This window comes from Tamandua tetradactyla, chromosome 3 (genome assembly GCF_023851605.1).
Source record: "Tamandua tetradactyla isolate mTamTet1 chromosome 3, mTamTet1.pri, whole genome shotgun sequence".
In the NCBI taxonomy this organism is placed as follows: Eukaryota; Metazoa; Chordata; class Mammalia; order Pilosa; family Myrmecophagidae; genus Tamandua; species Tamandua tetradactyla.
In genome coordinates this window covers 74,874,855-74,890,787 of record NC_135329.1, presented here as the reverse complement: position 1 = coordinate 74,890,787, position 15,933 = coordinate 74,874,855, and the positions used below count along the sequence as shown (strand labels likewise).

At 35.1% G+C, this 15,933-nt stretch overlaps 1 long non-coding RNA gene and 1 pseudogene across 4 annotated transcripts in view; one reads left to right on the top strand and one right to left on the bottom strand.

Annotated features, from left to right (window-relative positions):
* The window catches only part of LOC143677385 (protein DBF4 homolog A pseudogene), a 203,586-nt pseudogene that overhangs the window by 170,489 nt on the left and 17,164 nt on the right, over positions 1 to 15,933 (top strand). Inside the window, exon 6 of the transcript XR_013172559.1 lies at positions 7,657 to 7,780. The product of XR_013172559.1 is annotated as a protein DBF4 homolog A pseudogene (transcript). The remainder of the gene's footprint in view (positions 1 to 7,656; positions 7,781 to 15,933) is intronic.
* LOC143677386 (uncharacterized) overlaps positions 5,965 to 15,933 on the bottom strand; it is a 141,413-nt gene continuing 131,444 nt past the window's right edge. For 2 of the 3 annotated variants that reach the window (XR_013172568.1, XR_013172570.1), the window contains one exon: positions 5,965 to 6,371. This is a non-coding gene — a long non-coding RNA (uncharacterized LOC143677386). The remainder of the gene's footprint in view (positions 6,372 to 15,933) is intronic. The other variant, XR_013172562.1, reaches the window with a different exon arrangement.

The window sequence follows — 15,933 nt, the reverse complement described above, 5'->3', positions numbered from 1 at the left end:
GAAAGACTTAAAGCTTTCCCTCAAAGACCTGGAAGAAGACAGGGTGCCCACTATCACTACTGTCATTCAATATTGTACTGGAAGTTAGGCAAGAAAAAGAAATAAAAATTATCCAAATTGTAAAGTAAGAAATAAAACTTTCACTATTTGCAGATTACACAACCCTGTATCTAAAAAGTTAAAAAAAATATCAACAGCAAAGCTACTAGAGCTAATGAATGAATTCAATGGCAGGGTAGAAGATTAACGTGCAAAAATCAGTAACATGTCTATGCACTTGTAATAAGCAATATGAAGAGGAAATCAAGAAAAAATTCCATTCACAATAGCCACTAAAAGGATCAAATATCTAGGAATAAATTTAACTACAGATGTAAAGGACTTGTACAAAGAAAACTACAAAACATTACTATTAGACATCAAAGAAAATCTAAATAAACAGAAGGAAATTCTGTGTTCATGGATTGGAAAACTAAATATCATTAAGATGTCAATTCTACCCCAAATGATTTACAGTTTCAATACAATTGCAATCAAAATTTCAACAGCCTATTTTCCAGAAATTGAAAAGACAGTTATCAATTTTTTTAGAAGAGTAAGGGACTCCAGATAATGAAAAATGTTGTAAAAATGTTGTTAAACATTGTTAAGAATTTGGAGGAGAAAGACATTGTAAAGAAGTGGGAGGACTCTCACTGCCTGTCTTTAAAGCATCTTACAAAGCTACAGTGGTCAAAACAGCATGGCACAAGGATAGATATATTGATCAGTGGCATCAAAATGAAAATTCTGAATAGAACCTCATGTCTATGGCTAATTGATTTTTGACAAGACTTCAGTATATACTCAACTGGGAAAGAATGGTTCTGGAAAAATTGGATATCTATATGCAAATGAGTGAAAGAGGACCCCTATCTCACTCCATAAACAAAAATTAATCAAAATAGACCAAAGACCTAAATATAAGAACCAGGACTATAAAACTCCTAGGAGAAAAGATAGAGCAGTATCTTCAGAATCTTGTACAAAGCATTGGTTTCCTTGACTTCACACCCAAAACACAAGCAAGAACAACAAAACATAGATAAATGGGACCTCATGAAAATTCAAAAATGTATGCAGCTGAAGATTGTCACAAAAACAAAAAAAAAGAGAACCTACTCAATGGGAGAAAATATTTGGAAACCACGTATCTGATAAATTTAATATCCAGAATATATAAAGAAATCCTATGACTAAAAATAGAAAGACAAGCAATTATAATATGGGCATAAGACTTGAATAGACATTTCTCCAAAGAGGAAATACAAATGGCTAAAAAGCACAGAAAAAGATGCTCAAATCACTAGCTATTAAGATAATGCAAATTAAAACCACAGTTGAGATACCATTTTACACCCACTGGAATGACTACTATTAAAAGATAAAAAAAAGAAGTGTTGGAGAGGAAGTGGAGAAATAGGATGTTCTAGTTTGCTAGCTGCCAGTATGCAACACACCAGAGATGGATTGACTTTTAATAAAAGGGGATTTATTTTGTCAGTTCTTCAGAGGAAAGGCAGCTAACTTTCCACCGAGATTCTTCCTTATGTGGGAAGGCACAGGATGGTCTCTGCTGGCCTTCTCTCCAGGCTCCTGGGTTCCAACAACTTTCCCCGGGGTGACTTCTTTCTGCATCTCCAAAGGCCTGGACTGAGCTGAAAGTGCTGAGATGAGGAATGCCAAGCTGCATGGGCTGTGCTACATTGTGGTCTCTCATTTAAACACCAGCCAATTAAATCAAACATCTTTCATTGGAGCAGGCACACCTCCTAGCTGACTTCAGATGTAAATCGGCAACAGATGAGGTTCACATGCCATTGGCTCATGTCCACAGCAACAGAACTATGTGCCTTCACCTGGCCAAGTTGATAACTGAATCTAACCACCACATGTCCACCCCTTGTCAACTTGGCAACTACATGCATCACCTTAAACAATATTAAGGTGCAAAAAAAATTCTCTTCTGGCTGCAGCCCTGTGAATCTCAAAACAAATTGTCTGGTGCCAATTTGCAAAGGGGGATATTTACAGAATATAGGTTTCCATTTCCATAGGGAGAAATTGGAAGAACACATGTAAAACCTGAGGGAGAAACACCATTGGATTTTGAAGTCTGAAAGTCATTCATCCTTTGGCTTTAGAAAGTGGCAGTCCCATTCTTTCTGAGGACCTATGCAGTGGCCCATCTCTTTCCAAATCAAACTCAGGGAACATTAAGGAGACCAACCCTTGGCTCCACTCTCTCCAGGCATCATGGCCACCCCTGGACTCTGTGCCATTTCCAGGGCACATGCTCAACCCCTCCATGTGGTGGCAGCCAGGCTCTCCCAGTCCCCCAAGGAGCATGCTACACATTTTCCAAGGCCTGAGGGTGCACAACTCTTCCACTGCAACAAGGTGGGAGGCTCATCCTCACCCTTCAGGGTAAACTCACCCCCTCCATGCGTATGGGTGGGTCCACTCTCCTGGTCAAGTTTTCATGGCTTCAGACCCAAGCTTCCATTGTTCTCACTCTGCAAACTCCAATCTCTGCCTTCTGTGTCCTCCTTTGTCCAGATTGGCAGTGGTTCCATTTACACCAACAATCTCTTCAAGCACTCCGAGACTTCTCCATCATTCTCTTTCAGTTCCTCCAAAATCTTCCCCTTAGCCATCCAAAAAAAAAGTACTGTTCCAACATATCTGGTATTTGCAAACCATAGCAGCACCCTACTGTCTGGTACCAAATTTGTTCTAGTTTGCTAGCTGCCTCAATGCAACACACCAGAGATGGGATTGGCTTTTAATAAAAGGAGATTTAGTTTGTTAGTTCTTCAGAGGAAAGGCAGCTAACTTTCCACTGAGATGCTTCCTTATGTGAGAAGGCACAGGATGGTCTCTGCTGGCCTTCTCTCCAGGCCCCTTGGTTCCAACAACTTTCCCTGGGGTGACTTCTTTCTGCATCTCCAGAGGCCTGGGCTGAGCTGCGAGTGATGAGATGATGAATGCCAAGCTGCATGGGCTGTGCTACCTTGTGGTCTCTCATTTAAGCACCAGCCAATTAAGTCAAACATCCTTCATTGCAGCAGGCATGCCACCTAGCTGACTGCAGATGTAAATCAGCAGCAGATGAGGTTCACATACCATTGGCTCAAGTCAACAGCAACAGAACTAGGTGCCTTCACCTGGCCAAGTTGACAACTGAATCTAACTACCATATAGGAATATGCATTCATTGCTGGTGGAAATGGGAAATGGTGAAGACACTGTGGAAGAGTTTGCTAGTGTTTTGGGAAGCTAAGTATAGAATTGCCAAATGACCCAACAATTGTTCTAGTAGGTATGTACCCACAAGAATTGAAAACAGATACTTGAACAGATATTTTCACATTGACATTCATAGCATCATTATGCACAATAACCAAAAGATGGAAGCAACCTAAATTTCCATCAACCAATGAATGGCTAAACAAAATATGATATATACATTCAATGGAATATTATTCAACCTTAACAAGAAATGAAGTCCTGATGCATGTGACAACATGGATGAACCTTGGGGACATTATACTGAGTGAAATAAGCCAGACACAAGAGGACATATGTTTTATGATCTTACTGATATGACTAGTTATAATAAATAAACTCATAGAATTAGAATCTAGAATATAGGTTACCAGGAGATTGATTTATTGGGAAGAGAATGGGGAATGGATTCTTAAATTTGTAAAGACTTTCTATTTAGGTTGATTATAAATGTTTGGAAATGGGTAGTGGTGTTGGTAGCACATTATTGTGAATGTAATTATGTGAATCTGGGTAATAGGGGAAATTTACATAATATATGTTACTAGAATAAAAATTAAAAGATAAAACATAGATTGTATAACACAGTGAACCCTATTGCTGATGATGTACTATAGTTAATAGTACAAGAATATTATTTTACAAATTCCAACAAAGCTATGACACTAATACAAAGCATTTGTAATAGGGTGTTACACAGGAGAACAGCAAACCTAATATAAACTACAGGTGATAGTTAATAGTACATTTTAATAGTCTTTTATCAGTTGTAACAGAGGTAGCTACTGTTAAAAAATAGTACAATTACAATAAAGTGCTGTCACAATTTACAACAAATGTTCCACACCAGTGCAAGGTGTTGATAGGATGGTGTATGGGAATCTTGTATTTTATACATGATTATTCAGTAAATTTACAACTTCTCTAATCAAATTTTAAAAATTAATCTGTTCTCACTAAAGATTTCACCTCCTTACCTGCCAATTCCATTTAAACCCCTAGAAATCTGCCTTCTTCCTCTGTGAACAGTTGAAACTATTCACAGTGGTTATCATTAATTTCCTTGTTGGCAAGACTAAATTTTCTGTCCTTGTCTTATTTGAGTTTACAGCAGTACCCTACACTGTTGACTACTTCCTCTTTCACACAACTCTGTCCTTTCTTGGTTTGGAGTCCATTAGTCCCACCTGCTTATTCTCATACAGCCCAAACTCTCCTTCTCCATCTAATCTCATTATGTTTAATTCCTAAACTATTAGTATTCTATAGGATTATGTGTCTTTGTCACAGTTTTTCTCAAACTAAACTATTGACCGTGTATGATTTAATCTAAGTTTTCTTTACCTCGAATATGTCTCATGTTCTGATGACTTTTATATTCCTCCCTTTCTTGCTTTATTTGTCACCAATCTTTCCTTTTGTACCTTCCATTTTGTTTTTTTTTTTGTTTTCATTTTTCAAAATATTTCGGCTTCCTCATAAGTATTTATGATTGCCTCTTCCACCACTCCCTTGATCTATATGTATCAAGCCCTCAATGCTTATTTCATAACATAAACTTGTGTATTCAGTAGTACTCTTTTCTTATTTAATGTATGGCACCATCTTTCCCTAAATCTCTGAAGCAAGAATCCTGTCATTTTTACTACATTTCTAAATCTTATTCATCTATCTTCCACCCTAGAGCATTCACTTAATAACCAAAAATTGTACCTATTATTTTCTTGGGTTTTATATACATATTCACTGGAATACTCATTAATCTTACATTCAGTGAGCCATTTTCAAATCTTCTCTACCCATTCTGTCATATATGTTGTATCCAAGACAAATTCTTAATAATGAAGTTATGTCATACTGTCTCTTCTAATAGATTTCAGGATGAAGAGTGAATAAGTGCCTTTATGATCTGACATTTGCCTGTCATAAATCACCATCATCTCATTCCTGTTCCCAAATAAATGGTTACATTTGTTGCTCCAGTGGTACCGGCAGTTTCTACAATAGTCTGTGATTGTTTTCCTGCTTATCTCTGTTCTTTTCAATAAAAGAACTTAACCACTTCAGTCTTCAACGAATGTCTAATAGAACTAAATTTCTACACCATACTTTTAGCAAGTAATCATCTGTTGTCATCTTCCATTTCAAAAAGTGACAGGATTTTCTAGTGTCTTAGAGTTGATTATAAGTATGCTGAGAACAAAGGTTTCAGATTACATTTAATTTCCTATTCCCTATGGTGTTTAATGTGATTTTAAACACATAGGTGGTGATAACAATATTTGTTGTAAAGATGAATAAATGAGTGAATGAATACCTGAAGAGACTGCCTTTGAAGCAAGATTGCCACTTTTACGATTTATTAGAAATTATCTGTTTTCTTTTGATCACTGAGTTGAAAAACCTAAATTCCAGTTTGAAGTATAACTTCATTAATTTATTTGTAAAATATTATGAATAGCTACAATAAGTTAGGTGTGTGGGAGGTGGTAGGGATCATAATGGTGAGTAAAAACAGACATGCCCCTTGCTCCAGTAAAATGTGTGATTTTGTGGAGAAGACAAATATAATATTTAAATAATTACAAAAGCAAATGTCTATTGAAAGTATTATAAGTGCTAAGGACAAAACAGACAAGGTGGTAGCAAAAGTTCATTAAAATTACTAACTTGGTTAGGGTAGTGCAGAGGAAGGAGTGCTTGAACAGAGACCACTTTGCCACTTTGAACCTCAGTTCCTTCATTTGTAGAGTGTAAATAAAACTCTTTTAATTCTGCAGAGGATGGCTAGGAAGTTTGAATAAAATAATATGTATGACAGGGCTTTGAAATCATACATTATTTTCATTGGATTTATGGCTTCTCTACATGTCATGCTTTTTCTTTTCCAAGAAACAGTGGACCTTTGCTGTGTAAGTAACTGAGTCTGAAAAATACTTCATCAAATGAAATACTTTATTTTTTGAACAAAAATGAATGCACTGCCAATATCTTCAAAGTACTCCTCTTTTGAGCCTGACACTTCAGGTTTTCAAGAGATGGATCTGAAATCAAAATTGATTATATTTTAATAAGATGAATCAAAAGTAATAGGTAACAAATTCATACATTCAGTTAACCTTGGCACAGACTCTTCCATCTAAAATAATTCATGTTTCTGGAATAGTGGATAGCTATGGGATCTACACATCACTGCCATGCCCACAACTAAGGCTTATCAAGCAGCTTATGGTGTCCTTATGAAGTCTTCCCTCATGGTCTCACCAACAAAGTGGCATGGATAGTTGAGCAGGCATTGTACAGGGTGACTTGGGACTCCAAGCCATGTGCCCAGAAAGAGAGAAAGACAGAGAAAACCAGGCATAAACTGTATCACCTGTTATGACCTAGCCTTGGCATGATGCAGCATTCTATTCATTAGTGTTTGATGATGTATTTCAGTTTTGTTAAGTACTACCTAAGTGCCATTGTTAGTGTACTTTTTTCTTCAATACAAATTATTTTAGAGTTATTCACCATAGGAATGAAACCTTATTTCCATAACCCTAAACAGGGGCATATGGATTAGAAATGGCATTTTAACATGAATTATTCTTTTTTGTATTCATCATCTTACAAAGAAAAAAACATAAATTACATTTAATTTTAGTTCATAAATTACCTTTACTGAAAGGATATGCATAATTAATATGCCTTAGCTAATCTCACCAAGAGATGTCAACCTAATGTTCTGATTAGAACATGGCAGTGATGTGTAGATCCCATAGCTATCCACTATTCCAGAAACATGAATTATTTTAGATGGAACAGTCTGTGCCAAGGTTAACTGAATGTATGAATTTGTTACCTATTACTTTTGATTCATCTTATTAAAATATAATCAATTTTGATTTCAGAACATTAGATTGACATCTAATTAGATTAGAACAGTAAGAGGAAGAAAATACAAAAGATAATGAGTAAATGTTGATCTTATCACAAATTTCAATCAAAATTTATGCAACTAGAAACATTTTGACCATTAAAGGAATGTACAGACATAGCAAATTGCCTAAATCCTACAAAATTCTCAAAGCAAATTTTAAAAACTTAAGGAATTCATTTTCACATCCAAAGAAAGCTTTGTAAATTTCATGAGAAAATAAAGATTGGCTCCCAAAATATTATCTAATGATTAAAAATGTAAACAGAAAAACCTGAGTGTCCAAAAGAATTGGTAAGTATTAGTCTATTATAACTTCAAAAGTGCTAATTTATTTTTATGTTCTCAGATGAAATGAATGAATATCAATTACATACGGGAATATACATTCTTTCCTTTTTACTTAGTTTCAGGAAATCCAATTTTTACATTGAGGAATGTTTACATTTCTTGAACTCCCTTGAAACCAGAAGATTTGATTCAATGAAGAGGGCATGTCATTCCAGTCTTTATCCTTCCTTCCAAAGAGAGGTTAGTGTATGGACTGAATGTGGAAACAAGTGCCCAGCCATCATACGATCTGCCAGGCCATATTATGACTGTTAGGGGAACACAACAGGGTGACCAAGCATTGCTGATGGCTGCAGGACCAGCATGATAGAGCTTTCCTTCCTGTGAAAGTCTATGTGTGAGAGAGATAAATCTCTACTTTGTTTAATCCACTAGTATTTGGAATTTTTGTATTGCATTCAACAAGACCTATTCCTAACTGACAAATATATTTGTTTCTTTGTGTTTTTAAGCATGTGGTTCATTCTCTTTCTCTCTGCTTTTGGTTGGATTCTCTTTGTAACTTCACCCTCTTATTCTATTCATTTCTTTCTTCTTTTGCCTGTTTCTTTGCTCCGTTCCCTTTATATAATAATAACAATAATAATGATAATAATAATAATAATAAAACTATATTTTTAATTGAATTATCTCATAGCAATGAGAGTTTAAAAATAGTTTTTGATTACCATTTTTATTTTTTTTAATGCCAGGGAGGTTAATATTTTATATTTATTTTTCCTAAGATCAAAAACAAAACACCTCATCACCTAAGATTTTGTCTTGGCCCTGATACTCTTCTGAAGCTTATTATCCTCCAGTGAGTCAGTGGGCCATGGTAGACCCAATATTCCATTCCTTGGCTAAGGTCACTCAAAGGCTATGTTTAGGCCTTCAAAAGGTTCAAAAATCAATGTTTTCTCAAGTTTACAATTTAAATCTCTCTGCCTATAAGGCCAGTTCTTGAATAGGGGACTCTTAAATGTGAGTTGTAGCAGAAGCAGAAAGACTGTAAAAATAAATTTAAAACTCTTCACAGCTGGGAGTTACCCTTTCAATTTTAGAAATTCATTCTTGTTTCAATAATTGCAATAAAGATTTAGCCTCTAATGTCTGGTCATACCTCACAGGTTTTTGTCAAGAAGTGGCAGGCAGAAAATAAACTCCTTATAATTTCAGTTGCATTAAATTGTCATTTTAAGGTATTCAAAATGCAATAAACAGACTGTAACAAACCAAAGTACTTAACATCCATTCCCACTGACTTATCTATTATACAAAATCTTAAACTAATTCTTCCTTTTTTGTGTGTTGTAGTGGAAGTTAGTCTTAAATGCTGTATCTGCTAAATGGAAATAAAACTGTTTACTATTCTGAAAATTAATATACAATATGCTAGCTCTTTGAAGGCTTATCACTATCACTAGTGTCTATGTGATGCCTGGATGCTAGAATATGCCAGATGGGTTTACATCAAATATTTCCTTTAGGAAAAGCATAGGTGGGCACTGAAAATATTAAAAACCCTATATAAATCTATTTTCCTTGGGTTTTCTTGGTATTATTGTGATTCCTTTCCTCTGTTCACCTTCTGATTTCCCATCCTTTGTTCATTTGGCCCAACGATAATGGTGGCAATGAAGGAAACAATAAATACAGGTTCATGGTATGGATCTTCCCTGCTGAAAAGAGGTGGAAATGGAATGTGAAAGAAATAGAGAAGATTGCTATAAGATCACAATCTACTTATTAAGCAAACTCTGCATTGAGTCAGCTAATAAAATTAGCATGAATGACAATTCATGCTAATGAATTGGACCCACTTACTCTAACACAGTCCCAGGACCTAAGGGGACACAAAGATTTCCTTTGTCCCTTGGCTTGCTCCTAGAGGTAAAAGGGTAGAAGAGGGAGAGGACTCACAGAAATCAGAGACTCAAGTCCTGATTTTCTTCTTTTTCTAAACTCTTTCCTTAGGACAGCATTCATTCCTATGATCTTAAAAAAACATATATAGACCACTGACTTCAGGATGCATATATACACTGTTAACTCCAGAATGTTTTCCTCAACTTCAGACCTGCACCTCAGGCTTATTTATCCAACTACCTACTTGACATGTCCACCTAGATGTCTTAATTTTATGCCTCCCCCCCAAACCCCATCACTTTATCTACCCTATATCCACAATGACCTCAATCTTCCTATCAAATTTAAAACACAATTCATGCAGACGCTTGTGCCAAAAAGCAGAGAATTATATTTAGACTAATTTATCTCTCATCCTTTATTCATTCTGTTGCCATTATATGCCAATTCTATTTTCAAAATACATCTAGAATATGGCTACCTCTCACTACTTCCATTACTCTCACAGTAGCTGAAGGCATCACCCTTTCTTACCTGGACTCTTGCAAAAGTTTCCTGTCTGTTTCTTCTCTTTTCTACCATCCTTATCTCAACATACCCAGTTTATTCTCTACATTGACGTCAAAGGAATTTTTTAAAATGCAAATGAAATTATGCCACTGCTGCATTTACACCCTCCCCATGTCTAGCGCTTCAACTTCATCTTAAATCACTTTTACTCATGTTCATTATACTTCTACCACCCTGAACTTTTTGTTATTCTAATGCATCAGGCTTTTTCCCAACTTGGGACCTCTATTATTATAGGTTTCTCACACTGAGATGTTTACTTTGTTCACCCCCTCACCTGACCAGCTCCTTTTATATGTCAATTGTCAGCTAATGTTATTTCTTCAGAGACCCTTTAGTCAACTACCCTGTTATCACTCTAATGACAGCCTTTCCTCTCCTTGAAGATCTACAAAGATTTAGAGCCATCATTATGAGAGCTCAGTGCTTTTATGAGCTCACTTCTAAATTTGCTAATCCCCAAAATACCTCTACTTCTTTCTCTCTCCCTTTCCCTCCTGGGATACAGATATATTGCACCTTGCTCATATCACATTTCTTTTTCACTCTCTGTCAGCCTAAGCACTGAGATGTTTTTGGTCACTTAAAACTTCATTCTAGAATGTTCTTTCATTAGATACAGAATCTATTCTGTCACCTAAAAGTTCTTTTTACAGATTTTCTTTCTAAATCCTCTTACCGAAGGCTTGTATTCTCTCTTCCTAAGAAAACCCATCTATTTACCAGGTTCAAGGCAGCTTGCAAATTTGAAAAGAAAACTGAAGACCCATATAATTGTGGTAAAAGTGGTTGGATATGAGGGAAGCATTGTGATCCCATTTATTCAGGTCTATGTCTTCATCCTCCACATCATTCAGTGAGGACGTAAGATAGACAATGTTAACATTTCCAATAAAAATTATAATCTAAAAGAAAAAATAGAAGCATGAGAAAAATGCCTACAACAAGGTGCATGTGTTTACTATAGTTGCACTCCAAACTTAGCTCTGGGTTTTATGGCAGAGAAGATAAAGGCAGAGACATCATCTTCTCTGCTGCAATATAAGAAATGTTACATATATAAGACATATACATATACAATATACAATATACAGTATATAATACAATACAATATACAAATACAATACCCAATATAACATAAAATAAAATATACAATATAATATACATTATCCAATACAAAAAATGTTATATATTTCTTATGATCATAGAGAAGAAAACAAAATTCCATGGATCCTTAGAATAATTAAAACTTTTTCGTGCTTTAATGTTATAGTGCTATTTCTTGTAATGAGCCTATTGCTGAAAGAGCAACATAAAACGACACACCACCCAAAATTATAATAAAAAATAACCACAACAGCAATAAAATCAATACAGTGGCATAGAATATGTGGAAGGCTACTGTAATAAGTTTAAAATGTATAAGCTGCTAGATATGGTTTATTTCTCCAGTTCACATACAAAAATATTCAGTTATCATGTCTTGTCATCTTAAACTTTTAAACAGTTCTTTGCAGTCTGCAATGTGTGCAGTGGGGGTGCTAAATAAATGCTGAGTCACACTTTCTCAGCCCCCATACTCCTCCTGGATTGTAAGAATTGCACTTTTGAAGGCTGCTGTCTAATAATCTGGTGTTTCATTGTGCTTAGTCTGATTAACTTCTCAGCCTTTCCACCACACTTTTCTGACAGTTGAAGATGATTGCCTTCATTTTTTTGCCTTTTTCCAGGATATGCATCACCTTTAAAATGCTACCTGATTCAATATTTTAGCATCTGAAGGCAGAGCAAGGATATGCTATAATGAAAAAAGGATCATAAGCAACATAATTCCTTAGGATCAAACAAGTATCTGTGGATTTCTAGCTTTTAGGTGGAGAAAACCAATGAATAGAATTTTCCATAGAAAAATTATATCTGAAACCATGAAAAAAATCAGTTGTTATTACAACATATGATCATAAATTATATGTCTCTCTACTCAACATCTTGCCTTCAAATAGAAATAAGAGACAAAAATAACTATATCATCTTTATTCTAGTTGTAAGATCATTGGATTTGAAATTGGTAAACTCAGATTTTAGCAGACAATTCCTCTAAATAGCTGTTTCCTCAGGTGAGTAACTATTTTTCTATGAGCCTCCCTTTCCACAAAGATATAACTGAAGGAATTGGACCAGATGAGTGTTCTCAACTTTTTCAGAGCCAACATCCCCTTATATAACAAATATTTCTGATATCCTCTTTATTATTCTGAAATGAAATTCAATGTAGTATAACCTAAACAGATAGGACTATAAAAAGTTGGTATGATGCAATAACTGTATATATAAGCAAATTAAATAGAAAGGAATTTCTAATAAAATGTTATTTATTTCAATATGTATATAATTCAGTCATAACCACACAGAAAGATATAATGAAATGATCAGGCAATTATATTTTCTTACAATGAATGGTTGGATGTATTAGAACTCAGGTGATCAGAAGCCGTTATACAGAAGATCTATAGAAGTATAGTTAAATAAAAGAGTAGCGATATGGGTGCATATAAGGTTTTTTTCATAAAAAGTGTTTGGTAAATAAATACAAACAAGCCAGGCTTACTTGAAAATGATGGGAAAAGAGGGGGAAATAATCTTATTTAAAAAAAATTAAAAATTTAAGGGGCAGTGCAACAGTGGCTCAGTGGCAGTGTTTCTTCTGCCTGCCATGCTGGAGACCCAGGTCCATTTCCTGGTGCTTGCTCATGCAAAAAAAATCAAATTAAGAAACCAAGATGAACTAGAGATTGAATGGTGGTTACAATGAAAGATTATGATATAATTGCAAATGAACTGTTGTACCAAAATAATTCCTTATTTTGCAACATTGGAAAGGTTAGAGTTAGAAAAAAATGCATCTTTTTGAAATCTTTCTATGGATCTCTTATACTTAAAAGTCTCTTTGAGATCATATCTTTTGACACGAGTGGTAGGTTAAATTACATACTCCAGAAAAAGCAACATGTTCTTAATATTAATCCATTCCTGTGAACTATAAATAGGAATTGAAGATGTTAATGTGAGTCAAGTTGTGATTAGCCAAATCAGGCTGGGCTGTAATCTGGTTTACTGCAGTCCTTTATAAGCAGAGTGAAGTTCAGAAAGAGAGAGAAAGCTATGAAAAGAGGGAAAAAGTCAACAGAGAAAGAAAACATCATCCTGTGCTTTGCCATGTGACAGAAAAGCTAAGGACTGTAGAATAACAGGCAATCAGACCCAGAATGCCCCATTCTTCAGGGAGAAAGCTTTGTGTAATGCTGACATATGGATTTGAACTTCTGGCCTTAAAACTGTGAGCCAGTCAATTCCAATAGTTTAAGCCAACCCTTTGTATGATATTTGTTTGAGGAGCCAGGAAACAAAGACAACATGCAATGGGGCATGGGGGGTGGACAGGGAAGGTTAAAGGTAAAAAACATGATTTAGGGAGGCTATGATAGAACTCTGAGAACAGTATCAGAATAAGATTGAAAACCAGCTAACATGCTCAAACTCATGATTTCAATATATAATTCTTACGCCTGTGCTGTAATAGGATGGCAGTGGTATAAAATATTTGACATAACTTATATTACTGAAATACAGATGATCTTTGATTTTTGTCTCTACTAATTTAATAATATTTGGTTCTAAGTTTGTTAGAAGGAGTTTCAAATCTCTTCTCCTTTATTTACATGTGAAAAGTTATAAATGGAGGAAGCTAAAATGTGTGGTGTTGATACTGGCATTGCCACTGCTTGTGACTTTTTATTGGTGAAGTGATTTACTGAAATTTTAAACAAAACATTAAGATTTGGAACACAACTAAGTTCAAGTTTCTTCCATTAAATTATATGGTAGTTTCAGTTCTAGAAAATTCAGTGTGTATTAAACCCATGCACAAATAGTTCTCTGTACATGAAGCAGAACTTTTTTAAACAGATTTTTCACCTACATATCTGTCTATCTAGAGCAATAGTTTTCAAAGTGTGGTCCCTAGATCTACATCATCATCACTTGGGCATTTGTTAGGAAGACAACTTCATGAGTCTCATCTCAGAACTACTGGGAAAAAACCCTCTGGGGGTGAGACCAAGCAATCTGTGTTTTAACAAGGCTCCCGTGTGATTCAGATGCAGGCTGAAGTTTGAGAAAAATTGAAGGATATTTGAGAGTTACATAGGGTTTGAGACAAGTCTTTGTTTGAACATCTTTCCTACATATTATAGGACATCTATAGAAACATTAGCTCTCACTCACTAAATATGAACCTCTTCCCTGGTAATTATAAAAACCAAAAAAAGCATCCATAATTTCTAAAATGTTCCCTAGGAGCTAGTACTATTATTGAGAACCACTTTGATGGAGGCTGCAGGGATCTACGAGGCAATGTACTTCAGAGCTTATGAGTTCAAAACCAAAATCCTTTAGTGAGACTGCAATAGGACATCCAACCAGAGGCTGGACACATGGCTGGAATGTAGAATTGTGTGGTCTCATTCTCCAGAGTTAAATTTTAAGGAACAATTTAGTACTCAGACATGGAAAGGCTTGAAGTGAAGGAGAAATATATTCTAGCTCTGTATATTCTAAGATACTGCTCCTTCTAGTTCAATTTTCTTCTGAAGGCCCTAGACAATGGATGGTTAGATGCAATTGATCAGACCATTAGTTTCATGATAAAGATGGTGAAGCCTGAGTGTTTCATCCATATTGCTTTGACACTTCTAGAAACCCAATCTGTAGAATATCACAATCCTTCCTAATACTGAAATGCCAAAGATGACTTCATCAAACTCATGGAAGATATTGAAAGGTCTGATCAAGATTTGTAAGCATAATAGTTTGATGAAGTTCTATTATTATAAGAAGTTTAAACTAACAATTACCAGTATAGTTTTAAATAGCTAAAAGCACACACACTGAGAATTAGAACTGACTCCCAAATTATATTATGTTCATTGTATTAGGCAGCATATAGACATGCAATTAGATTTCTGAGATGAAATATTAATGAAAGCCCAGTTTGCACTTCTGATAATTAATGAAAAAATCATATTTGAAATTTCAAAGACTTGCTGGTATTTTGTCTTTTTACAGTTTTTCCTTTTCTTTTGGCTAATTCCTTCTCTTCCTGAAACCTATCAAAGGAAAAATAATTCAGGTGAAATGTAATCTTGTGACTTGCATGCTATGCTAATCAAACAACTCACTGATAAGTGGGTCTAATATTAAGATAAGTTGCTGACTTGAAAGCTCCCCAATTTCTCAACTGACCTCTTGACAGAATCCAAACAGATATCCTCCTTCAAATACATGTTCAGAGACTTCATGGTATTTTTTTTTGAAGTTTCATTTTATGAATGTTCAGTAATTTGAATGGAGCCTCTGAAATCAATGTCAGTTTTCCTTTCCTTTTGCCTCTTTTTTGTTGTTTATCAATCTCAACAATTTCCATTTAAAGTGTAATCCCCTCAATTAATCAAGAAATTTGTTTTGGATCTATGATCCAAAGTCAGGACTCTGTCTGCTTTTTATGCATTCAGCAAAGTTGGACTGAGCAGCCATGGCATGAATAATCTCAATGCTAGTGCTTAGTGAGGTTAAGTAAGAAACAGCAAGATTAGAAATGAGACAGTGCCACAAACAGGAATGGACTCTAGTGCAAAGTATAAATGAAGCACAAAGGAAGATGACTGATTCATTCTGATTGACAATCAGGGGAGTCTTCAGAGAAGAGGTGAGTTTTGTGTGTAGAGAAGAATAACTAACTGTAGTTGATCAGGGCAAGAAAGATGTGAATATCCTTAAATTGCAAAGGAGTAGCAAATGGCTTTACAGAACATATTTTATATTTAGCATTCCTAACAGTGCCAGACAGATGTAACCCA